Source organism: Pristiophorus japonicus, chromosome 18 (assembly GCF_044704955.1).
Source record: "Pristiophorus japonicus isolate sPriJap1 chromosome 18, sPriJap1.hap1, whole genome shotgun sequence".
Taxonomy (NCBI): Eukaryota; Metazoa; Chordata; class Chondrichthyes; family Pristiophoridae; genus Pristiophorus; species Pristiophorus japonicus.
Genome location: NC_091994.1, coordinates 54,459,210 through 54,485,023, shown reverse-complemented (window position 1 = coordinate 54,485,023; position 25,814 = coordinate 54,459,210). Strand labels below are relative to the sequence as shown.

At 41.0% G+C, this 25,814-nt stretch overlaps 1 protein-coding gene and 1 non-coding gene across 5 annotated transcripts in view; one reads left to right on the top strand and one right to left on the bottom strand.

The window, feature by feature from the left end:
- The window catches only part of crsp7 (cofactor required for Sp1 transcriptional activation, subunit 7), a 154,963-nt gene that overhangs the window by 113,831 nt on the left and 15,318 nt on the right, over nucleotides 1-25,814 (bottom strand). The window lies entirely within an intron of this gene.
- On the top strand, nucleotides 8,266-8,464 carry LOC139229507 (U2 spliceosomal RNA). Its single transcript, XR_011587727.1, has one exon. It is a non-coding gene; the product is annotated as a U2 spliceosomal RNA (small nuclear RNA).

Below are 25,814 nucleotides of genomic sequence, written 5' to 3'. Positions count from 1 at the left end.
CTCAGTTGCATCATTTCCTTCCCTACTTTTATATAGGTACATACAAAAATTCTCCTAGCCCATATCTCCTTATATCAAAGATGCTGATCATAGAGATAGAAAAATAAGGCTAGTCTAACTCAACTGACATTTAAAGCTGTAGTGACATACATTTTTTGGAATCTTCCCAGTCGATTTTGTAGAATAGAATGGTGCAGCACAGAAAGAGGCCATTCAGCCCATCAAGTCTGTGCTAGCTCTTTCAAAAGAGTAAGAGTTATTGCCACAACCCGGCTCTTTCCCAATATCCCTGCAATTTTTTCACCTTCAAGGACTTATCCAATTCCATTTTAAAAGCTACTATTGAATCTTTTTCCACCATCCATCAGACATTGCATTCCAAATCATAACCACTTGTTGCATAAGAAAGCATTTCCTCTCATCGCCTCTGGTCCTTTTACCAATCACCTTAAATCTGTGCCCTCTGCTTATGACCCTTCAGGCATTACGTTGAGCCACGGAGTGGTTATCTTTGACGAAGGACTGTAACCCAAAGCACGCACGCTGGCTTTCTCCACATAGAAGCACACAGTAAATGAGGTTGTGCACCGTAGCATGTTGACTGCTGAAGCCAGCAGTTCATTTCACTAAAAGTACCTCCACATCATAACTGCAGAGCAAGGACATCTCAGCTTTATATTGTTTTTGTTAGTGGATGCATTCTTTTGCATTTTGAATTGCCTGCATGCTATAAGGGCATTTTAAAACAGCTAGTTAAACTGTTTTGAATACTGAAAACTATTTTTACCTGTAAATGTTATTTAACTTATTCGCATACACACACACACAGAACTTCTGGCCTTCACTTAATCTTCAGAAATCAGAAGTACCTGAGTTTTCCCAAATATCAAGCCATTTCAGACATTGTGAAGCATCTTTAAATGATTCCAATATAAAACAACTATTGTTTAGTGATGTACCAAGTGGATAGAGAACTGGTTGGCAGACAAGAAGCAAAGAGTAGGAATAAACGGGTTCTTTTCAGAATGACAGGCACTGACTAGTGGGGTACCGCAATGTTCAGTGCTGGGACCCCAACTATTTACAATATACATGAATGATTTAGACGAAGGAATTGAATGTAATATCTCCAAGTTTGCAGATGACACTAAGCTGGGTGGCGTTGTGAGCGGTGAGGAGGATGCTAAGAGGCTGCAGGGTGACTTGGACAGGTTAGGCGAGTGGGAAAATGCATGGCAGATGCAGTATAATGTAGATAAATGTGAGGTTACCCACTTTGATGGCAAAAACAGGAAGGCAGATTATCTGAATGGTGACAGATTAGGAAAAGGGGAGGTGCAACGAGACCTGGGTGACATGGTACATCAGTCATTGAAAGTTGGCATACAGGTACAGCAGGCGGTGAAGGCGGCAAATGACATGTTGGCCTTCATAGCAAGAGGATTTGAGTATAGGAGCAGGGAGGTCTTACTGCAGTTGTACAGGTGAGGCCACACCTTGAATATTGTGTGCAGTTTTGGTCTCCTAATCTGAGGAAGGACATTCTTGCTATTGAGGGAATGCAGCAAAGGTTCACCAGACTGATCCCCAGGATGGCAGGACTGACATATGAAGAAAGACTGGATCGATTAGGCTTATACTCATTAGAATTTAGAAGAATGAGGGGGGATCTCATAGAAACATATAAAATTCTGTCGGGATTGGACAGGTTAGATGCAGGTAGAATGTTCCCGATGTTGGGGAAGTCCAGAAACAGGGGTCACAGTCTAAGGATAAGGGGTAAGCCATTTAGGACCGAGATAAGGAGAAACTTCTTCACTCAGAGAATTGTGAACCTGTGGAATTCTCTACCACAGAAAGTTGTTGAGGCCAGTTCATTAGATATATTCAAAAGGGAGTTAGATGTGGCTCTTACGGCTAAAGGGATCAAGGGGTATGGAGAGAAAGCAGCAATGGGGTACTAAAGTTGCATGATCAGCCATGATCATATTGAATGGTGGTGCAGGCTCGAAGGGCCGAATGGCCTACTCCTGCATCTATTTTCAATGTTTCTAAGCTATGTCTCCACACAATGAATGAGACCAAAGCACAATGATAAAAGGTACATATCCAAAATATAAGCTGTCATTTCTCTTCACAGATGCTGATCGACTTGCTGTGATTTTCCAATAGTTGGTATTTTTATTTCATATCAATTTCTTTTCTCCAGGAAAAAAATCTCTGTGAAAGATACGCTCACATCTTTAAGAATTTGTTGCTATCATGCAGTGTTTATTCAATGATAATCCAGTTCATATTTACAGATAGAAGAAAATTATTGCAATTGGCTAATACAGCTCTGGTCTCTCCATTAAAGACAAACTGATTAAAATGACTACAGGTTGGAACTTTAATCCTTTTGGAGCCGATAGATGATGGCCTCAAGAAATACAGCCAACGCAATTAGTACCTTAGGTAGGAATCTGTGGAGTTGAATCCTTGTTCTACAGAAGGCCACAAACATTGCTAAAATAGACAAAATCAACATGAGTTTTAGGTCCTGCATGCCCCATGAGATGGTGAAATCAGGATCTGCGCAGACCTAATAAAAACTACAAACGGATACCTTTCAATCAGTGCACATAAAACTGATGTGCCAGTTGAGGATTGTACCATACACTGCCCCAGAATGGAAGCATAGATAATCAAAGGTTCACATGTGAAGAACAGATGAGGTACCAAAGAGTAACCCAGCAAGAGTTGTGCATTTAGAGCCGGGGGGTGGGGGGGGGGGGGAAAGAGAGGAGAGAACAACTTTGTAATGTACACACAGGAGATTGGAGATATTAAATGTACAGGGAGGACCATTCCAGCATTTCAATGCCAAAAATAAAAATCACCGGTCTTTGAATCTCACTTATCTGTGCAAGGCCCAGGCACGGATTGAGCCGGGAGGAGAGTGGGGGGAGGTCATACAATTCAACTAGATAATAAAATGGAAAAGAATGCATTTTAACTTAATTAACCAAGAACTTAACTAAAGCAATACCAACAGACCAGTTTTGTAAAAAGTATTTTGGTAAAATATATTCACCGATACAAATCATAAGAACTATTGATAAGTGTCAGAAAATAACATTTGCTGCAATTCAAACCACTGCATGTTAATACAGGTTGAACCTCCCTTATCCAGAACCCTCGGGACCTGGCCTATTCTGGATACGGGATTTTTCCAGATGAGGGGTGGTCACGTTAAATTGGATGGGAATAGGTACTAAGCAAGGGGATATCAGGACTGGGTGGCTTGGGGCTGGGAGTGCAGCAGAAGATCATGGGTGGATCGCGGGGTTAGCTCAGCGATTGTGGGAGTCAGAGGCGAGGAAGGACTTCAATTTGTTCATGTCGGAGTTCTGTGCATGTGTCACCTGGTGGCCAGTGGATCTGGACGAGGGATGGTTCTAGATAAGGGAGTTCTGGATAAGGGAGGTTCAACCGCTGCAGACCTATTTTAATTTGTATTTATTGAACACAATAGAAAATGTGTTCACTTCAAGAGAATTTGACTGCCAACAGCCCAAATTGCAAGTTTAAAGAGATATAACTTTATATATGTGCCTGTAAAACCTTGTCAGTTTTTGAGCTTTGTCTCAGACTAGGCCATCATTTAGAAATGTAGATTTTTTTTTAAATTTATGTTTGTTAAGGATGGTCAGTGCTCAAGATTGGAGCAGCCCTTACACCCTGAAGATCCACTGATTGTACCCAGCATTACCACACCAGTGATCCAGATGTGGAGTCCCCCTGCCCCAACACCACATCTACTGCAGCAGTGGACATTTTTCCATTTCTCACACCAACTACTTCGGACCAGTGTGTTCATGCCGGCCAACAAGAGGCTATCCAGCCTAATCCCACTTTCCAGCTCTAGATCCGTAACCCTGCAGGTTACGGCACTTCAAGTGCCCATCCAAATGCTTTTTAAATGTGTTGAGTGTCAATGAGGTCTCCCCTCAACCACCTCAGTTCCCAGGAAAACAAACCCAGCTTATCCAATCTGTCCTCATAGCTACAATTCTCTACTCCCGGCAACATCCTCATAAATCTCCTGTGTACCGTTTCCAGTGCAATCACATTCTTCCTGTAATGCGGTGACCAGAACACCAGTATTTTACAGTTCAAGCATAACCCCCCTGCTCTTGTATTCTATGCCTCGGCTAATAAAGGCAAGCATTCCGTATGCCTTCTTAACGACCTTATTTACACAGCCTGTTACTTTCCAGGATCTGTGGATATGCACTCCCAGGTCCCTTTTTGTTCCTCTACACTTCTCAGTATCCCACCATTTAATGTGTATTCCCTTTCCCTGTTAGCCATCCCCAAATGCATTACCTCACATTTCTCTGGATTAAATTCCATTTACCACTGTTCTGCCCACCTGACCAATTGATTGATATCTTCCTGCAGTCCGCAGCTTTCTTCATTATCAACCACACAGCCAATTTTAGTAACATCTACAAACTTCTTAATCATACCCCCTATATTCAAGTCTAGATCATTGATGTATATCAGAAAAGGCAAGGGGCCTAGTACTGAACCCTGCGGAACCCCACTGGAACATCCTTCCAGTCATCAACCATTACCCTTTGCTTCCTGCCTCTGAGCCAATTTTGGATCCAACTTGCTACTTAAATAACAGAAAATGCTGAAAATACTCAGCAGGTCAGGCAACATTGGTGGAGTGAGAAACAGAGTTAACATTTCAGGTTGATGATCTTTCATCAGAACTGCAAACGGTTAGGGATGCAACAGGTTTTAAGCAAGCAGAGGCAGGGAAAGGGGGAGGAGAGGAAAGAACAAAAGGGAAGATCTGTGATAGGGTGGAAGGCAGGAGAGATTAAATGGCAAAAGGGGCAGAAGAAGATGGTAATGGGACAAGTACAGAAACAAAAGATAGGTCTAGAGGTGTAAATGGGAATACGAGAATCATCAGCAACTGCTGTCCGAAAAAATGGGGGTAGAGGTTATGGTCTGAAATTGTTGAACTCAAGAGAAGGCTATAAAGTGCCTTATACATCACTGGTATACTTTCAACTTTTTGATAGATAAAAGCTCACGGCAGAATGTGTTTAATGGGATGTTGCTATAAATAAATATTTTACAACTTTGAAATGATTAATATAGTTGACAGGTATCGGATTGTTTTAATGCACAACCTAAAGTTGATTTTACAGTGCAATTGGTGCCAATCCAATGTGTGACAGTGCAAGTGGTCAGCAAATTGATCAAACTCAATTGAAACACTTAGTAACGAGTTTTTAAAAAAACACTTGCATAGCAAGTCTCCAAAAAAACGTGCCTAGAATATACCAACTGCTAATGTTATACACACCCACTCAGGACAACATCACTAGGCCTATCGTGTGTACCTGTATCTTCCTCAGCTTCAAATATTTATCACATTTCAGAGGAAATGGTCTTTCCCTATTTGTTCTATTAAAGCCCGTCTCACACACACACAAGCATGCAGGGTTTTGTGCTCAAGGCTGTTAAGGGGCTGGCATTAGAGTGCACGATTCACAGAAGGTCCACGACCAGTGCCGCAAAACTATTGTGAAAATGAATAGAATGTTAGGATACATTGCCAAAACAATTAAATATGAAACAAGAAACAGCATTCTATCTTTGTAGAAGGCCTTAATCAGGCCACATCTAGAATACTGTGCCCAGTTTTGGTACCCTCACATGGTGAGGCATATTGAGGTTCTGGAAAAGGTTCACAGGAGGGCCACTGGATTGATACCCAATTCATGGCCCTTTAATTACCAAGACAGGCTCAGTGAGCTGGGCATTTTATTTTGGAAAATTGTAGACTTTGCAGAGATATAATTGAGGTCCTTAAAATAATGAAGGACTAAACTCAGTCCAAGTGGATAGACTGTTTGAGATGGTTAGTTAGGGAATGACTAAAGGATACCGGTATAATTTACAAAATCATAGAACTAGATTTGAAGCAATGCTTCATTTTGCAGAGTCGTCAACCTGTCAAATAAGCTGCCATCATGTGCTGCACAGAGTGCAGATTTCCTGCGAGCATTCAAAAAGGGAGCTGGACAAGTTTCTCCAAGATGCAAATGGAAGATGGGTGGATTATTTGGGCGTAGTGTCACCCAATCACTGTGATATCCTGGAATTTGCTTGAGCAATTTTAGGGGTCAGAGAATAATTCTCAGTGTTTTCTAAATTGATCCATGGTTTTATTTCTCTTTTTCTGTGTCCCTAGAGATTATACGACTGCGTTGGGGAGAAGAGGAATGGTGTGTGGAAATTGTAGCATGCTGGAACAGAACAGGCTCAGTAAACCAACTGCTCCTTTTCAGTCCATTATATGTTTGAATGTTCCCAACCATTTCTTCAAAAAATTCTATTACTTTTGTCAAATACAACCTGCTTTTAACAAATGCATGCTAGCATTTCCTTGATTAACCAATGCATTTCCAAATACAAATACAGATACCCACTAAATTTTATCTATAATGATGGATTCTAAGAGTTTGGCCACAACGGATATTGGACTAACTGGTCTATAATTATCGTTTATCATTCTCTCCTCCTTGAACAAAGGTGGTAGCAATGGCTACTCTCCAGTCCCCATCAAAATTTACATATTTGAGAATTGTGGCTAGAGCCTCTATTCCCTCTCTCGACTTCTTGTAAAAGCCTAGGATGCAACCTAGGATCAGGTATTGAGTTCTTCTGTTTATTTTTTCTTAAAAAGATCCTATTCCTTTTCTATAGCTATCTCTAATAATTGTTCCACATCCTCCTCTAGTTCCATTATCATTTGCAAAAGCTGATGTAAATATTTAATACCTTCATCCTTCAAAATGAGACATCCTCCTTTACTCCCAAGCAGTTCTACCATTTCCAATTATTCTTTTAATTTTTATATGCTTATAAAAGTGTCACCTACTTGGCTGTGCATTATATTAGTCGTAGTTTAATTGAAGTTCTAGGATTTGTTTTCCAGTGGTGTGTTCAAGCTAACCGTTGACAGTCAAGTAGTGTTCTGTGATCATGACATCCCAGTGTCAGGAAAGCTACCAATTTAGTGTCAAATTATGCGTAACTGACAGATGAAGTATAATGTGGATAAATGTGAGGTTATCCACTTTGGTGGTAAAAACAGAGAGACAGACTATTATCTGAATGGTGACAGATTAGGAAAAGGGGAGGTGCAAAGAGACCTGGGTGTCATGGTACATCAGTCATTGAAGGTTGGCATGCAGGTGCAGCAGGCGGTTAAGAAAGCAAATGGCATGTTGGCCTTCATAGCAAGGGGATTTGAGTACAGGGGCAGGGAGGTGTTGCTACAGTTGTACAGGGCATTGGTGAGGCCACACCTGGAGTATTGTGTACAGTTTTGGTCTCCTAACCTGAGGAAGGACATTCTTGCTATTGAGGGAGTGCAGCGAAGGTTCACCAGACTGATTCCCGGGATGGCGGGACTGACCTATCAAGAAAGACTGGATCAACTGGGCTTGTATTCACTGGAGTTCAGAAGAATGAGAGGGGACCTCATAGAAACATATAAAATTCTGACGGGGTTAGACAGGTTAGATGCAGGAAGAATGTTCCCAATGTTGGGGAAGTCCAGAACCAGGGGTCACAGTCTAAGGATAAGGGGTAAGCCATTTAGGACCGAGATGCGGAGGAACTTCTTCACCCAGAGAGTGGTGAACCTGTGGAATTCTCTACCACAGAAAGTTGTTGAGGCCAATTCACTAAATATATTCAAAAAGGAGTTAGATGAGGTCCTTACTGCTAGGGGGATCAAGGGGTATGGCGAGAAAGCAGGAATGGGGTACTGAAGTTGAATGTTCAGCCATGAACTCATTGAATGGCGGTGCAGGCTAGAAGGGCCGAATGGCCTACTCCTGCACCTATTTTCTATGTTTCTATGACAGGGGAGTAGCCACCATGACCTCCGGGTGGTTCTCCCTGGATCAGGAAGGTATATGCTTGCTTTTTTGGAAACAGGAGGTGGGTGGGGTGGCTTGACCCATCCACCTCCATGGAGGTGTGTGGGGGACCTGACCCATCCACCTCCATGGCACGAACCTGGTATTGCAGTACTTCCAGGAACGGTGCAGTGGCTCTAGGCCTTTTGGCTAAGAGCATTGGCGCAGAGTGATCCTTGGCGTGTGCAAGGTGACCTCTGGCGTTTGTGATTTGACAAAGAATTGGAACGATTGGCTACGAATTTCAAAAAAAAAAAAAAATTAACAACTCGCTTCTCGGCCTTTTGGCTAAGATCATGCGTAGCTGACCTGACAGGGGAGTAACCACCATAACCCCAAGGTGGTTCTCCCTGGATCAGGAAGGTATATGCTTGCTTTTTTGGAAATAGGAGGTGGGTGGGGTGGCTTGACCCATCCACCTCCACGGAGGTGTGTGGGGGGGCCTGACCCATCCACCTCCACGGAGGTGTGTGGGGGGGCCTGACCCATCCACCTCCATGGCACGTACCTGGTATTGCAGTACTTCCAGGAACGGTGCAGTGGCTCTCGGCCTTTTGGCTAAGAGCATTGGCGCAGAGTGATCCTTGATGTGTGCAAGGTGACCTCTGGCGTTTGTGATCTGACAAAGAATTGGAAAGATTGGCTACGAAATTTTTTAAAAAAAAATTAACAACTTCCAGACCATCGGGTATTTGAATTAAGGTCCATAAAAAGTAAACGAAAGCCTTTCTTCCCAATCTGAGTTGGTTTTGAACTCAAGCACCACCAAGGTGAAAAAGCAGCATTTATTTTTCAATTGTTTTCCCTTCAGCTTCCTTCCACTCAAAGGCAACAACTTATGTTGGGGTACGGTCCCACTTTTGCCAGCAGCCAGGTACTTTGAGCAAATCCCCATTCTTCATGTTTGAACTTAAAACCAAGTGCTGGCAAGCTATTCAACCATTGGGAGCATCACAGGCCAACTCAATTACCATATCCACAAAGATTCTTTTTCCATCAAAGGTTTCCATCACCACCTCAGGTTAATTGAAATCACTTAACACCAGCTAAGATAAAAAGAAAAGCAGTCATGTACTGTCTCATTGTGTCTTCTGGACATTCCAAAGGCGTTCATAACTAATAAATTGCTTCTGAAGGACCATAACGGTTAAGTAGGCAAATGTGCTGGCCAATTTGCACACAGCACAGTCCCATCAACAACAAATGAGCCGGATGAATAGTTCATCTGTTTTTGGTAGTGTTGGTTTTGAGGGAAATGCTAGCCAGTATACCAGAATGCTCTGCTTCGAATAGCACCATAGGATCTTCTACCATCACCTGAATAAGCAAACAGGACTTCAGTTTAATTTCTTATCTGAAAGACACCACATGCAATGATTATGTGTATGGTACTGAAGTGTCAGCCTGCACCATGGGCTCAAGTCCTATAATCTTCTGGCTCAGACAAGTGCTACCAACCAAGACAATTTGACACTTTGCTCCATTTACATCCAACCTGTCAGTAGTGCTGTAAAAGTTAATTAAGTCATGCTACTGCCTCGAGAGGTGCCAAGAACCATCTGAATAGGGTAAATCCCTGACACTTCCAGAGGCAGCAATATGAAGCTTAAGATGGTAATATTAAAAGCTGTTTCCCTTCATGTAAGCTGCTTTTTTCATGCTACTCCAGTCAAAATGAATACTGCCTAATGTGTTAAACATATTAGGTTAAGAGATTCCGTCAAATATATTATTTAATTTGAAGATATCTGAAGGAACCAAATCTCTCAACCCACAATTGCTCTAACAAGTGCAGAGAATTTGCAGTTTATTTATTTATCTTCTGAGCAGATAACCATTAGGTGCAATTAATTTGCCCTTCATACCTTTTATAGCATTAAACTCCTTACTTCCCATTCACATTTTGAATCAATGCTATTGAATGGTGTACTGTATGGCATTCTAATTGAGTAAAAGTAACTGGAGCAGAATTTACACAGAATAATTCATAACTTTTATTAGGAAAACAGAAGTACTGGAAGCTCAAGAAGCTAACAAAAGGAGCAAATATTTTACAGTTCTGATTTCAGGACAAATACTAGTTCAACCTCCTGGCACCACGTTCCCTTCTTTTACATTCCCACTCAGCAGCATTTTCTATCAGACGCAGAGTAGAAGCAACGCTGTTGTCCAACACGGAGGCAATAAGACAGGACATTGCTTTTGTACCTTGCAGAGTGGCCAATAGGTGAACAGCATTCAAGCTGTCGGCTGCATTTTCATAATATAAAAATTTCTTAAAGAAGCATGGTGATCAGACGAAAGTAGTAAGGAACTAGCAGTTAACCTATCTCCATAGTCAGCCAGCCGTGGCTCAGTGGTAGCACTCTTGACTCTATGCCAGAAGGTTGTGGGTCCAAGACCCACTCCAGAGATTTGAATGCATAATCTAGGCTGGTACTCCAGAGTTCAGTACTGAGGGAGTGTTGCACTGTCAGAGGTGATTCCTTTCGGATCAGACGTCTTCCCTCTTAGGTGGATGCAAAAAATCTTACAGCACTTGTCAGAGGAAGAGCAGGGGAGTTCTCCCTAGTGTCCTGGTCAAAAGTTATCCTTCAACGAACATCACAAATTGATGATCTGGTCATTACCTCATTGCTATTTGGGAAACCTGCTGCGCGCAAATTGGCTGCCGCATTTTCTACAGTACAACAATGACTACATTTCAGAAGTGCTTCATTGGCTATAAAGCGCTTTGGGACAGCTGAAGGCCATGAAAGCCCCTATATAAATGCAAGCTCTTTCTTCAAATGGAGCAAGTAAAAATCACCAGGATTTTACTTCCTAGACTCAACTATTCCAATGTTCTCTTAGCCGGCCACACCCCACCCCACCCCCCCCCCACCCCCGTAAACTTGAGCTCAGCCAAAACTCTGTTGCTCATATCCTAACTCGCAACAAGTCCCATTCACTTCACCTGTACACACTGGCCTACATTGGCTCCCAGACAATGCTTCTATTTTAAAATTCTCAACCTTGTTTTCAAATACCTCCGTGGCCTCGTCCCTCCCTATCTCTAACCTCCACCAACCCTACAATCCTTTGAGATCTCTGCGTTCCTTCAATTCTGACTTCTTGCGCAATCGCAATTTTCTTCGCTCCACTATTGGCAACTACGCCTCCAGCTGCCTAGGCCCCAAGCTCTGGCATTCCCTCCCTAAACCTCTCCATTTCTCTACCCTTCTTAAAACCTACCTTTTTGACGAAGCTTTTGGTCACCCATTCGAATATCTCATGTAGCTCAGTGTCAAATTCCTGTGAAGTGTCTTGGGACGTTTTACTGTGTTAAAGGCGCTATATAAATACGAAGTGGGATCTGAGACAATAAACTAGATAAGAGTTCACAGGAGGGATGTTAGTCACAATCAAAGTTCCTGATAAACTGCGCAGCGGTCTGGAGGTCTCACGCAGGCTGCTCACTGGCTTTTCAATGAGAATAACCGCACGTGTGCAAAAGTTTGAATGGGCCGCGCAGCCAATTAAAGGGCCCAAGCATGAACAAAAATTAGTGATCATTCGTCATAATGAACATCCAATACTCAAAAATCCACAATAAATCTGAAATGGTGTTTAGAAACATTAGACAATAGGTGCAGGAACAGGCCATTCGGCCCTCGGAGCCTGCACTACCATCCAATGTGATGGCTGATCATGCATTTCAGTACCCCATTCCTGCTTTCTCTCCATAACCCTTGATTCCTTTTGAATATATCGAACGAACTGGCCTCAATAACTTTCTATGATAGAGAATTCCACATGCTCACAATTCTCTGAGTGAAGAAATTTCTCCTCATCTCAGTCCTAAATGGCTTACCCCTTATCCTTAGACTGTGACTCCTGGTTCTGGATTTTCCCAACATCAGGAATATTCTTCCTGCATCTAACCTCTCCAGTCCCATCAGAATGTTATATGTTTCTCTGAGATCCCCTCTCATTCTTCTAAATTCCATTGAATATAAGCCTAGTCAATTCAGTCTTTCTTCACGTCAGTCCTGCCATCCCGAGCATCAGTCTGGTGAATCTTCGCTGCACTCTCTCAATAACAAGAATGTCCTTCCTCAGATTAAGAGACCAAAACTGTACACAATATTCAAGGTGTGGCGTTATCAAGGCCCTGTACAACTGCATTAAGACCTCCCACTGCTCCTATACTCGAAGGCTCGAATGGCCTACTCCTGCACCTATTTTCTACATTTCTATACTCAAATCCTCTCGCTATGAAGACCAACATGCCATTTGCTTTCTTCACTGCCTGTTGTACCAGTATGCCAACTTTCAATGACTGATGAACCATGACACCCAGGTCTCGTTGCACCTCCCCTTTTCCTAATCTGTCACCATTCAGATAATCTGCCTTCCTGTTTTTACCACTAAAGTGGATAACCTCACATTTATCTAAATTATACTGCATCTGCCATGTATTTTCCCACTCACCTAACCTGTCCAAGTCACCCTGCAGCCTCTTAGCATCCTCCTCACAGCTCACACTGCCACCCAGCTTAGTGTCATCTGCAAACTTGGAGATATTACATTCAATTCCTTCGTCTAAATCATTCATGTATATTGTAAATAGCTGGGGTTCCAGCACTGAACCTTGTGGTACCCCACTAGCCTGCCATTCTGAAAAGGACCCGTTTATTCCTACTCTTTGCTTCCTGTCTGCCAACCAGTGCTCTCTCCATGTGAGTACATTACCCCCAATATCATGTACTAAAGTAATTTTGCACACTAAAAAGCCTTTTGTTTTGTCAAAAGCCTTTTGAAAGTCTAAATTCACCACATCCACTGGCTCTCCCTTGTCCACTCTACTAGTTACATCCTCAAAAAATTCTAGAAGATTTGTCAAGCATGATTTCCCCTTCATAAATCCATGCTGACTTGGACCGATCCGGTCACTGCTTTCCAAATGCGCTGCTATTACATCTTTAATAATTGGTTCCAACATTTTCCCCACCACCGATGTCAGGCTGACCGGTCTATAATTCCCTGTTTGCACTCTCCCTCCTTTTTTAAAAAGTGGGCTTACATTAGCTACCCTCCAGTCCATAACTGCATAACAATTGTAACTCACTTTAATCAGGTGTGTTTAAGACCACTAAAAAAGCAATATGGCCAAAGGATCACTGATCTGCAATATGATTATTGCCTCTTAAAATAAGAACTTCATTTTTTGCTCAAAATCATTGAAGAAAGTGAGAGATGACTAAAAAATAATTACCTATTTTTTGAAGGGGCAAGATTCTTGAAAATGTGGCCAAAATATTTCACAAACACTGTAACTTTGTTAAATAATAGCTCTACATAATTGCTGGGTGGTGATATCACAATCTTACAAGTTGTAGTTTCAAATAATGTTCTGTCACAGTAACTCAGACTGAAGCATTTTATTAAGATAGTGCCTCACGCAGGGTATGATTCCATGTTGCTCAAATGGACAATGTTCAGGTACGAGCCTGGATAGAAAGTGCAGATCCTTGTGGCACCCCACTAGTTACAGCCAGCCAACCCAAAAATGACCCGCTTATTCCTATTCTGTTTTCTGTCCGTTAACCAATCCTCAATCCATTACCCCCAATTCCATAAGTCCTAATTTTGTTTAATAACCTCTTGTGTGGCACCTTATCAAATGCCTTCTGGAAATCCAAATGCACCACATCCACTGATTCCCCCTTATCTATTCTACTAGATTTGTCAAACATGATTTACCTTTCATAAATTTGTTTCTGCATTGCAAATGGCATACATCCACAGCAAGAGCAACCGAGTCAAAAAGAACTGCTTCTGTACAAAAAGTCATGGTGTAAAGAACTAGCATTTTATACAGCGTCTTTCAGGGCCTCAAGAGATCCAAAAGCTTTTCACAGCCAGTGAAGTACTTCTGAAGCGTAGTCACTGCTGTACTGCAGGAAAAAAGAATCTCTTTACAGTAATCGGTTTGATAACAGTAGTGTACAACAAATAATATTATAAAACCTTCACAGAGCATGCCTGTGTATTGCAGGCACAAAAGGCAGAACTGAAAACAAATCCACTTATTAACTGGTTACAAGGGCAAATGATAATGGTGCAGCAGTATTAATTTCCAACAAATTATGTGGACAACAAATGTAGAGCTCAAAATCTACGAGTACAGAAACTGTACAGGTTAACTTTTCAGTTCCTCAACAGATGCTGACGGACTTGATCTGTATTTCCAGCATCCCATTTTTGTTTCAGATTTCCAGCATCTGCAGTATTTTACTTTGTATCCTTGCTGTTCTGTAGCAGCTTTCAAACTGATTGGTCCCTTCTGATCTCCATGTAACTCCACCCCAGCAAAAGTAGCTGAATTTCATCAAGGGAGGTAAATGAATGGTAAAATCAGGGTCTGTTGACTAACCTTCACACTGTTCAGATAATGAGATATGCAGTGAAAAATGTCAAGACAATATATTTTTCTAAAGAAATTCATTGAGTTTGAAGATTGTGGGTTCACGTCCTACTCCAGAGACTTGAGCAAAAATCTAGACTGACACTCCAGTGCTACACATCTTTCGGATGAGACAGTAAACCAAGGCCCTGTCTACTCACGCAGGTGGACAGAATAGATCCCACAGCATTATTTGGAGTGCCAGCTGGGGAGTTCCAGCCAATACTTATCCCTCAACTAACTAGTATCACTAAAGCAGAATATTGGGTCATTTATCACATTGCTGTTTGTGGGAGCTTGCTGTGCACAAATTGGCTGCCACATTTCCTACATTACAAAAGTACTTCATTGGCTGTGAAGTACTGAGACATCCTGAAAAGCGTTCTATAAATGCATGTTCAAAATATTTGCACATTACTGCTGTAAAGAGCTCCAGGGACAGATGGAAGCAACATTTTTTTTTAAACATAGGCACATCCAGACTCTCACTGAATGACCATGTCTCCTTCCACACACACTGAACTAGCGTCTTCTTACAACAATGTATTAATTCACACCTTTGTATAAAAATAAGACTTGGCAGAATTCCAACTAAAAGATTTTTAAATAGACATTTCTCAATCAAAATAGATCGAAATTTCAACTCATCAGCCTCTGAACTTTTCCTTGTTACTCCACTTACTGAAAGTACAGTTTACTTTTCAGATTCAAGTCAGGCCTGAAAATTACTGAAGAAGCTATTGACTAAAATACCAATGGAAACATCTCCCAACTCAGACTTATTGGGATAACTGTAACCTAATGATATCAAACACAACTCAGAAATTTTACAAAATCGAAGGCAACAACTTCAATCAGCAGCACAGCCCAATCACTCACCACTGTAGAGGGAGCATCGCCCCTCCCATTCATTGTGAAGGTTGCTGGAGGCGGACAGTGCATAGAAAAAAAGTACAACACGCTGACCTCCTGTGGCAACGCTCAATGAAATGTTTAAATGCCCATCTTCCTGTAATTGTCTTTGCTCATCTCCCAGTAATTGTTTCCATTTTCTTGCTTTGTTCTCTCCCTGCTGACCGGTCATCACCTCCCATCTTTATTCAATTTAGTAATGCATCTCTCTGCTTCTGTGTTATTTCTCTTACATGTGTGTCACACTCCATAGATTCAAAAGGTGGATCATTTTGTCGACAAGAATAAATGCCCTTACTGTTACAGAAGGTTATAATCTTGCTTCTCTTTTTTCTTGTGTGTTTAGAGGTTATTTTAAAAGCAAAACATCCTATTAGAATGGGTTCTCTCAATGCCAACATAGGTTAGTTTAGATATCAAGCATAACAGCAAGAGTATTATTACATCAAAGACTGAAATATAACTAGACTTTCCTCCTCTCTGGTCCCAGCTGCTCAATCTCCCTGAAATCGGCTCTTATGCAAGTCAGGGGCCTTCAACAGGCACTGATGGCATCATATTGGTGCAAGACCACAGTGATTGTGCAAGACGAGACTCTAGTAAATATGCACTGAGGGAGCCATTATGTGAATGAGACTCAGGACATGTCACAGTAACATGACGAAAATACGTTCTAAGATTTCGCAGATGTGTAGGCCATTATCCTCCCAAAAGTTCAAGCATACAGGCTGCTTAAATAGTTTAGAAGTTTAGATCACAATCTTAAGCCCCATTTCCTATGCTTACCTGTGAAAAGGGTGACAAGCAAAAAGACTGCCTAGGTCATTAGTGCCTACCCATTCACTGGACAATGTAACCCAATATGCCCCCAACACTAACGATTGGGTGTGGCGAAGAGAAAAAAAGACGCTCACCATTAATTTCAAGGAAAATCAGGAAGTTTCTCACTGACTCTAAGGCAATCAAGTAAGTTCCAGGAAACAATGGTTAGCCACAATACATCTTCAGGTAAACCTATTAATCTGCATACTCCCTAAAAGCTACAATCTCCTCCTCATGCAATAATTTGTCAAGTCCCCTGACGAGGACCGGAAGGTATCCATACTTATCACATCCTTTAGTAGCCTATTCCAGATTCTAACTACATATTTTTTACATCCGCACCTTGTAATTCTTTATATTTTGATATCTTATTCAACCTCACTACATCCAATATTGTCATAATAAACCTAATTAATATTTCCCCATTTTTACAGTAAATACATTTTAAATCTCTGAGCCTATCCTTTTAACTAAAGGTTCATCCAAGTTGCCCTCCTCAGCACGCACTCGAGCCTCAATATGCATATCTCCAGCAATAAAGACAATAAGTGAAGACATACCAAAGCATTTAATAACCCAAGTATAATGTTATTGGTTTTATCGGCTAACTTGCTAGAAAGGCTTTTCCTAAAGCTATTCAAATTGATTGAACATTTAGTGACTGGTAATTGGCATCCCCTCCCCCAAGTTCCTTTTCGTTCTTTTATTGGGCACCCTGCATGGACTAGATAGGCGATGAGTTGTCTGATCCCATGTGGAGAACACAGCAAGTCTTCATATTAAATTATATCTGCCATTTACAAGCCCGCTTAGTTTACCTAAATCAGCTTTCAACCTATTTATATCCTCCTTACTGCCAACCCTTGTAAACATTTTTATCTAATCTGCAAATTGAGTATTTGTTTATGCCCTTCTCAAAATAGTTAACAGAAGTATAGACAGTAAAAAAAATGTAGCAGAGCCATGATAAGCATCTCATCATATCTCAAAATACTTTGCAGACAAGGTAGTATTTTGAAATGCAGTGAATGTTATGCAGGTTATGTTGAGTTTCCACTAACTGCTGTACTCTAAGTTTTCTGCTTTCTTTCACATAATATTTTCCAATATCTTCCCACGACAGAAATTAAGCTCACAACCTAAAATTTCCACAGTCCAATTTTAAAAAACACTAACTAGACCATGAGCTATCTGCTAATCATCAGGAACCATCCTTGGCTGTAAAGAGCTGAATACCAACCAGCACCTCACACATGATCTTCCACTCTGGAATAAACTGAATTGGGTCCTGCAACACTATCAACCTTACATCCATTAACTGTAATGCCAATAAATCAATGTCTGATGTTACTACCTGTATTAGTTTCAGCAACTACCCTGTAAATCTATGATTGATCCATTGCCTCTGGAAATGAAAACAAATACAAAATACCAGTTTAATTCATTAACTAGTTTCTTACTTTTATTTCTCATTTGTCTTTGCATTGCTTGTTGTCTCCGGACAACTAAAAATGTCACCACTATTCCTATCTTCCACTGTCCTCTTATCCAATCCTTGCTTATACTATTTAAGCAACTTTAACTGCTTTTTATAATGATCTCTATTTTCTTTAGAAATGCAAATGAAAATTATACAAATTAAATATGGAACAAGAGGACATTGTGTGTCCTAAAACTAATTTGAAAGAAAAGTCACTTAATTATTTTGATAGTACAGAAGTTTTAAATACTCTGTAGGTCAGAATGCAAAGTGTTAATGCTCACGCATTTGAGTTTTAAGCTGCAGAATCCAACCAGTAATTGATAAAAATTTATCTTCCGCAGTATAAACCACTGCTTTTTCAACAAGTAAATTGGACATGCTGTACATTGGACAGTTTGTCATCAGTCTGCATTAATTGAGTCACTAGGTTCGGTCGGTTTGTAGGATATTGCTGTCCCACAAACTCACTGCCATGTGCGCCTACATAAGCCACTGCAATTGAAAGTAATTCACTATGTGAAGCACTTCATTACATTTGAAAGATGTGATATAAATGCAATTCTCTCCTTTTGTCTCTCCAATCTCACTATTCCATTAAGCAATAATTTTGAACTCTGCATACAACCTCATGTCTTACACGTTATGTTAAAAGAGATATTCCATCTGCTTTCAAATCTTTGTATAATGTAATCCAATATTTCACCTCAGATGAAATACCTGTATCTTTCCCTCAGCAAAATAGCTTCCCAGCAAGAAACAATAATTTCAAGAAAATCATAAGCAACAGCATCTAATCTCTTAATCCTAATGGTAGAATATATACATAAAAGAAACTTTTATAGGAATGCCCATTTCCTGCTCTTAACATAAAAAAACCCTAAACTTATGTCTGAAAGGTAATTTTTGGCTTCCCCTAATGTCTGAATGGGCAAACAAATCGACTTAATTACAAAGACAAAAAAAAGTTTAACGTTTGATGCCAAGACCAACTGGGTTAACTGATCTCACAGTAATGATACCTGCCCTCCTATATGGCTCAGAGATGTGGACTATATACAGCAGACACCTCAAAGCGTGGAGAAGTACCACCAGCACTGTCTCTGCAAGATCCTGCAAATCCACTGGGAGGATAGATGCACCAACGTCAGTATTCTTGCTTAAGCCAACATCCCCAGCATCGGAGCACTGACCACACTTGAACCAGCTCCATTGGACAGGCCACATCGTCTGCATGCCCGACATGAGACTCCCTAAGCAAGTGTTCTACTCGGAACGCCTACGTGGCAAGCGAGCCCCAAGTGCGCAGAGGAAACGCTTCAAGGACACCCTCAAAGCCTCCTTGATAAAGTGTCACATCCCCACCGGCACCTGGGAATCCCTGGCCCAAGTCCGCCCAAAGTGGAGGAAGAGCATCCGGGAGGGTACTGAACACCTCGAGTCTCGTCGCCGAGAGCATGCAGAAACCAAGAGCAGAAAGCAGAAGGAGCGTGCGGCAAACCAGGCTCTCCACCCACCCTTTCCTTCAACTACTGTCCCCACCTGTTAGAGACTGTAATTCCTGCATTGGACTCACTTTGTGTGGAAGCATGTCTTCCTTGATTTCAAGGGACTGCCTATAATGATAACTAATCTCAACCAAGATAGTGATGGGAACACAGCAATTGGTCTCAACATCCCAGGGCGATAGGGACAAAACCAGGAACCCTGCTCCAGATCACTATCCAGTGACCTCTACCAGAAACTCCCAAGTTTATGGGTGTTAGGAGACAAAAGGGTCATACATGGTTGTGACACCCTCAGTCTTGGCTTGCATATGAAGAGTGGCCATTTGGGGAAATTATTGGAAATCGAGCATGAATCACAAACTTCAGGAGAAATGGGGAAAAAGATTACTGGTAAATATTATGAATTGCCAAGTTCTAAAAAACAAATTTGTGGCACACTTTAGTGGCACATAGGGACAAGTTTATGCAAGAATACCACACCTTTATTCAATCCACTAAATGGAATTGAACCTGTACAATCCACTGGTGAAACAACTTGATATGGGCCAGTGACAATTTATGTTGAGATCCTTTAACACAGGCTAAATAGCAACTGTTCTGAACAAGTAAATTACGCCTACAAAGTTACCACTAAAGACAGACAGTTCAAACAATAAACATCCAAATCATGTTTAACTGTTTAAGTTTTTAATTTCAATATGATTACTCCCAAATTAACAATTCCATGCAAACTAAACCTTTGATAAAGCCAAAGGTTTGCTGTGATGGTAATGGGGTATTTTAACTTGTAGATAAACTAAGGTTCCTCCCACCTTGGTAATATATCCGACTGATCAAACAGAAAGTTAGAAGTGAACTACTGTTTGAGTTACATATATCCAGTATTTAATGAAGAGAAGCACCATTTCAGAAGTTTGGGGAAATTGGAAGGTTAGTTTGAAAATATAGTTCAGACCCCACAGAGCTAGGTTAAAAATAACATCTACATTGCAAAGTTAGGATGGTTGTGCACACAAATATTCCTTTCCAGGTTAACACATCACACACAAGGACAATGACCTTATGTTCAGCCTTAGAGAAACAGCAGCATATATAATTGAAAAATTAAAATTTAGGAGTGAGCGCAAGAAAATGGAGAAGAACTCCAAAGATTATTCTGGAAGAAAAAAATGCAATTGAAAGATTTTAACCCAATGGCAACGGTAGTGTTTATAGTACTAGACTAGAAATCCAGAGATTGTGACTTCAAATCCTGCCATGGCAGGTTGTGAAAATTAGTTCAATAAATCTGGTGATTTATGGACTAGCAGCAGGGTTGTCTTAAGAATCCAGCTGGCTCACTAATGCCATTCCTACCTCATCCTGCCTACAGCAAACCACTCGGTTATAAATAAATCACTTAAAAACAGAATAAGGATAAATATTGGACCGACTTGTGGATGACAACCAAAGTATGTAATCAAAATAAGACTTGGGGAGTTGCAACTCCGCTGATCCTGCAAAGTGCTCATCAACATTTGGGAAATGATGTTCAAGCTGGCACAGCTGCCCTACAGAACAGTCAAGCAACAATCTGATATAGTCGCATTCAGTTATATGCCATCGATATGTCCTGCGCCCCTCCTCCCTCCGCAGGATAGACTCACCAGAGGAGATACCACAGTGATAGTGTGTTGGGTAGGCAGTGCTGTAATGCATCGGTTCTCATAAAATTTCTGTATGTAGTTATAGACATTTCACTAGTGCTGAGGACCATAAGCAAATCCATGAATGCAAGATTCAAATCAGCAAAACCAATCTCAGTCATGCGCAAGTTTTGAGTGCAAGTCAGGGACCCAAACAAATATGCTTTTTCAGCAGTGTGCATATTTAATATGGGTTCTGTGCTCATTACAAGCAAATATTTCAATTGTTTTGGGGAAAGGAGCAAGTTTTTGCATACACATGAAAGGAAATTGCGAACCATCCAAAATGTTATACCTATCGAGTCACAGTAAACTTCTCAGAGCACTTATCCATCATTCTGCATGCCAGCTACCAATATCTTTATTTCCACCAATCAACTCCTCAAATAATTTTAATCAAGTCTGTTGCTCCTCCCCTCCTTATACAGATCTTGAATTTGTTTACATCCAATCTCGGTTTTTCTACTTGATCATTGGGTAGTAAGGGGCAATACCATCGCCATAAATTCAGGCCAATGCCCACAGAAGTTTGCTCATAACAACTCATTGCAGTAGTTACTGAGCCTCACCCTCCCATAGAAGGATCCTCAAAAGCATACAAAACAACACGAAATGCCTGCACAGATTATTGAAAAATACCCCATGTTAGAACAAAATACATCCACCAGTGCCCATATGGGGCCAGGGACCCAGGGGCAGCACGGGCCAGCCCACACTGCGATGTGTGCGCGCACTAGGTCCGTGCAGCAGAGCAGGTCTCCAGTTGTCTTGGGTAATCCTCGCCACTGGATCAAGACCTAGCTCTGTCAAGCCTGTGTGGTGGCTGGTGTGCAATGGCCACCACACGTTAAAAAAATCCACGCACAGGCATCTTCCACCCTTCAGGATGTAGTCCGGGACCTGGAATATTAGGTCCTTCATTGAAACACCTGTGAACTCATCCTTTTTTGGCGTGGAAGCAAGTCATCTTCGTTTCGAGGGACTGCCTATTATGATGATGATGAGCTACACTTGCTCAATGCAATATACTTAAAGCATTTCCTCAACCACACTGCTCAATCATATTGATGATCTTGCTTAACTATGCAGATAGATAAGCAGTGGCAGTTTTGGAAGTTACCAATGATATCTTCTATTACACTCTTTGCTGTGGGGTGCATACTCATTATGCAGTTACATATTTAGCAGGCGACCTAAAAAAAATATTGAGAGGTTTGTAAACTTTGCTCTTCCCCGACTCTGTGCCTAAACTTCTCAGAGCATACAAGGTGCAATATGCTGCAAGTAGAAGGCAAAGTGCTGGATTTATAGGGAAAACTTAATCAGGATTGATGTGCAAGACACACAATTGCTTAATGTAAAATACAACTTTTAATGATTAATGACTGAGTTCAACTAAACAACTTAAATTCCTGAAAACTCTATGCTGCACCACAAAACAGCTGGGAGCAAATATGATCCTTTACTTTGCCAAATTTTCAATCTCAACCACCTCATTGTAAAGATGCACCAAATAGAAGACACTCATCTCCGGGGTATCCCAACGCAACAGCAATGAACTGGAAGAGCCATCAACCATCTCAGCCAGTCAGTGCTTGGAAGGATGAAGAAACAGATGGGAGTCTTAAAAAGTGCACATTACACCAACGCACCAAAATCCTACTCTTGTTTTAAAAAAACGTTTAGGACTCAGTTGATACCGAGTTTTAAGCTAAGTGGTTTAAATTGCGATTTTTGTTAGGCAAGGGTATCAAGGGATATGGAGTATCAACAGCGGGTGACTGGAGTCGAGATACAGATCAGCCATTATCTTATTGAATGGCGGAACAGGCACGAGGGGCCAAGCGTGCTACTCCTGTTCCTAGGTTCCTGGAATCATTACAGTGGGTCACTGCTCACCTGGGCGAGAGAGAAAAACATTCAAAGATCTATTCTGTGAAGTATGCAAGTATAGGGATTTAGGGGAGATTAGAATTGAGCTTGGCTGTGTTGCCCCCAACATTGAGGAGCCTGCCAACATTCACTGTACAAACTCATTCATGTGCAGTCATTCAGTAAAGTGCAGGAGGCTGGCAGCTACGGTGGAACCCTGCTCAATATGTCACCACTTTCAGGTGAGATGAAATGAAAAAGAGAGACTGGAAGGGGGCGAAAGTTTATTTTAAAAAAAATATTGCCTCAGCATCTAGAAGAAATGGTTTGCGGAGGTTTAAGTCGTTAACTTCTTGCTTAACAACTGCCTACTGTCCCACGTAGCTGTTGAGTAATAAATTAGCTAGTTCTGCACTAAAGATTTTATATTGAATAAAATGCTATGAATACTTTTTTTCATTAAAATTTAACGTGTAAATTATTGTGAATGGGAAATATGTTACTGCTGGAGAATAGAACACTTTCCATTTCAGAAAGCATCAAACACTCCCAGGTCAGGTATAACAGGTGAGATTGCGGGTAAATCTCACTCTACGCTCTTCAAATTGCACAACTGTAGCATTTTTTCCCAATTTCTCCGTTCCCAAGATTACCAATTTAATGCTGATTAGTTCCAAATTAGGAGGTTCATACACACTAGTAAATGGATTTAGACAGCCAAACTCATTTCACATAGGATCTTTAGAACCCTGCCAGTGAACATAGGAACTTTAATTTCATCTGCCAGAGCTGGATTTTAACCAGAGTCCCAAGGATCAAGGCAACCTAACCATCCAGTCCCCCTTCAAATACTGACCGTTTTGCATGTGTGTATGCAAAGATCAACTATGCCGACCCAGTAAGAGGCCGATGTCTGATACTTTCGATTGCAATATTGTAGTGAAAAAAGTGGAAGAATTGAAGGCTAGTTATATGTAGTTCAGTGTGACTCAAGCACAAAAAAAGAACACAGGGGAATTAAAAAGGGGGAGAATGTCTCAACAGAAAGCATTGTACCCAATGAGCTAAAATCAGTTTTATTCCATGGTGTCAAGTGCAGGACAATCAGAACAAAAAACTGGGATCAAGGTCCAAGAACAGCAGAATGAAAAGAGACAAAAAATGAAAATAAAAATGAAAACTGAAGTTTTGACTAGGTTAAAATAAGCACATACTATCAATTCAAGTAACTATAAAATCAGCTTTCTATTTTCAAAAGGTATATTACCGTCCAATTTTCTTTTCTTCCATCTCTGCCTCTCTCCAAACTTCTGTTCTCGAGTCCACACATGTAACTAAGACACATGAACCAAAGCTTCCACCTACTCCACTGATGCAAGGAATGGCACAACAGTGGCCTAAAGGTAATACGCCCGCCAATTCCCCGCCTGGCCCGCCATAGCAGCAAGACTGGGATCAGAATTTCAGTAGAGTTGCAACATTATTTGCATCCTCATTACCTCATGGCAATTTATAAACCTTTCTTTCCTAAACATTTCCACTATCGTACCAAGGTGGAAACAGTAGCTATAATACAAATACCATAAAGTAATCTATATTAAAAATTTTGCATCTGCATGGGCTGTCAAGTTTTCCTACTGTGAATTCCTCCATCCACATTTCTAACTGAAATATAAATATAAGGACAGATTGCATCGCTTTAAAACAGGAACTAAATTACAACTGCACACTCTAATCTAATTATCCTCTAACTCAACTTCAGCTAAAGATTACACTTGATTTTAACTCCGCGTAGAACACAAGACCAACTAATATGCAGAAAGAATCCAGATACATTTTTTATTAAAGGAAGCTACTTAACTACTGGATTTGGCATGTCTAAACTACAGCCAAATGCAGCCCATGAAGCCCAAGCAGCTATTTATAAATGCCTTAATCCTTCAATTTTAGCTATTTTACTGTACTGCAACCTCTTCCCCTGGATCCTGCGAGAGATCTAGTCAGGACAGCTCAAACTCTGGTAACCCGAAAGGTCTCCAGATTGTAATAAGCAAGTGAAACTGGACAATGTTTTGCGAAAATGTACCGCAGCTATAATAGGAATATACCCATTAATTTGGTTATATCTCCAGCCATGGACCTTGCTTTGCATCTGATTGTGCTAAACACACACAAAGCAGTTTTGTAGCTCAGTGAAATCAATTCATCAGTACAACACAGAAACAGGCCATTCAGCCCATCAAGTATGTGCCTGTGATTTTCTCCGTGTCTAATCCAGCATTCTCCACTCCCCTTGGGTCATGTGGAGCATAAATTCCAGCATTGACCAGTTGGGCCGAATGACCCGTTTCTGTGCTGTAGGCTATGTATTCACCTGCTTGCTTCCCATACTCTAATATTCCTCTTTTTCAAGCATCTAATTCCCTTTTAAAATTAGTCTTCGGATGTTCAAGTGTAAAAGAGGACATATGGGTTAAATATTTAATACCCATCCTGTATGGTCTCTTCCTTCTGCCTTTACAATTAACTACAGAACCCTCTACATCTTCTGACTGAAAATGTAGAAATAAGCTTTGCTAGGTTTTAAACAGCACAGAACTAAAAGAATTGCACCAAGTGTACAGCCATAGACAAATTGGGTTATACTGTAACCAAAAAAGAATGATGTCACACTCACCTGAATCACTACCATAGCATTTTTTTTTTTAAAACGCCAAATTGACAACTCACTACCATATATCCCACATAAAGTTGTATAAATTTGTCAACTTGATGAAGTAGTAATATGGGAAACTAATTCAATTATGTCAGGAAATGTGTAAGCAACTTTATTAGGTGGAACTGCAATTGTACTGCTCTCCAATTCAATTTCTGTAGCTTGGTTAGTTTGAACAAGTTTTGATTTTTTTCCTCCGGTCAATCAAAAATTCAAAGCACTTAAGCTTGGCATGTTTGCAGGGATGCAACCAAATCAACATCCAGCAAGAAACATGTTTCACAAGAGGAAAGGTGGCCCAAGACTAGTAAATGTCATCGTAGCTCAGAGCCTTCGCGTTTGGACAAATTAAATTGTCCACAACACACCAGTGG